Below are 2,126 nucleotides of genomic sequence, written 5' to 3' on the forward strand. Positions count from 1 at the left end.
AATGCATCGAGGGTGCCAATAAATACAGCCTCCACTGTACATGAGTGTTTGGCATGATAGTCACACATCGCCATGGGTGTAGGTGAATTCAAATCTCTCTATTGGCTGGTTCTCACACTACGCCAACTGTTCAAGTGGGGGAATAAAAAAGAAAGCGTTTGTCTAAAAATACTGGAAACTGATGAATGTCTATTTTTGTGTTTAACATTGTTCCGCTCCTTCTGTCCTCATCTCGTTGACAAAGAATATGGTTCATCCTCTTGAGACAAAGGACCTCAGTCACAGTCATGTGGACACACTCTCAAACACACACATAGACGAGAGCACAGAGGTCTGCTGTCATACACCTCTCATTAATTCCTACCTGTCAGCCGGCTCCCCCTACCGTATCGGCCCCCCGAAAGGTGACAGCTTTCCAATGACTGACAAAGGCTCTTTAGGTGATACAGAAGATCCCCAGCAACCGCTGGCTTCTGTAAAGTGCCCCTCAAATGTCACTTTTGCCGCTTCGATATGTGCGCACTCACACGCCCACACACAGTATTTTTAAAACAGAAGAGCCCGCTTTCAAGTCTTCAACCATCTATGACACGCAGAGGCTGTGGATGTCACAGAGGCCTCAGCTCCTAAAGCTTTTAACATCCGAGTAAGATGGCGTGGTGTGACAGAACTATCGGTGGATGCTATTGTTGCATGTAGTGTCCCTCCCAAGTGCAAAGGATTTGCTTGTTTTTGTCTTGTTGTACAAGGCAGAGGGGGGAGAGTGCGGCACAGAACCAAACTTTTCGGCCCGTGTGTCCATTCGCCTGTCATGAGTTGAGTGGCAACAGCGAACAGATTTGGCGTGTCACCCCGCGCTTGTTGGAAAGGGGTCAAGTACGGAGAAATTTTAGCTTCTTGTATTGACTTCACTCAGCTGTCGACGCCAATTCCATGCTGCGGGCTTACCTGTTTCCAGGGTTGGAGATGGTAATAGTAGGCCGGGAAGACATGAAATATTTGACCAGAAAAGCTTAACACCTGGCGTAAGAAAAGAAAGCTTAAATCGTCTGTGTTAAGCACAGTGTTCAAAAGTGTGACCAGAAAGCTATGAAAAGTGTACACCTTTCACAAAACCATGTTAGAAAGCAGTCACCCATCCGCAGCAGACCTTGGTAAGCCCAAAATGTAATCCTTAAAGAAGCTTGTAAAGTTTAGTGGAAGGAAAACGTCTAGTACAAAAATAGGCATGAGCAGCGGGGATAACCAAACCCTTCAGATGATGGCGAAGAAAAGCCAGAAGGTGTCGGTGAGAAAGAGCCACCACACAGACATAGCCATGACATGGGCTTTAACCGTTACATGTCTTGTCTGAAGGCATTCCAGAGGTGTCTTACCTTGGGTGTGGTGGTGGCACAGGGGCAGAAAAAGGCAACCCATGTACGGAGGCCTTTGTCCTCTACATGGTTGTCAGGGGTTCAAGTCCCGACCCACAGACCTTTGTCGTATGTCTTTCCCCTTCTCTCTTCACCCATTTCCTGTATAGTAACTGTCAAAGGTCATTTGAGCCACACAGAAAAAAAGTGTCTTACCTCAGCTAAAGAAAAGAATGGCTGGAAAGCTGCTCCTCTCCTCTTTTCAATGTACGTTTTGAATTTCATTTGAAGAATGTGGAGGTAGAGTTTCTGGAGGTCCAGTGCTAAGTTTTACGCAGTCCGTGTCATCTGCTGATGTTGGTTCACCGTGTTTATTGTCTGCGGAGAAGTTTGGAGCACAACATTCTGTGCTCTGCTTACTAGCTCTATGGAGATCCTAATTTCACTTTCCAGCAGGACTTAGGTCTTAAACACACTGCCAGACAGTACAGCAATACAACAATGGTACAACAATACCAGCCTTACCGGTCATGATATTACTGTACTGATACAGAAACCTGCCCTAAAGCCAATACAGAAACTGTGGAGGATTCTTACGAGGATGATGAGACAAAAGACACAACAATGAAGATGAAACGAATGACGCCATTAAAACAATCTGGGCTACTGGAAAAATTGAGCAGAACCAGAGGCTGATCACCTCCGTGTCACGCCGTGCTGATGAAATAATTCATGCAGTGGGATTTTTACTCATTGCTTTATACTACAACA

This window comes from Fundulus heteroclitus, chromosome 13 (genome assembly GCF_011125445.2).
Source record: "Fundulus heteroclitus isolate FHET01 chromosome 13, MU-UCD_Fhet_4.1, whole genome shotgun sequence".
In the NCBI taxonomy this organism is placed as follows: domain Eukaryota; kingdom Metazoa; phylum Chordata; class Actinopteri; order Cyprinodontiformes; family Fundulidae; genus Fundulus; species Fundulus heteroclitus.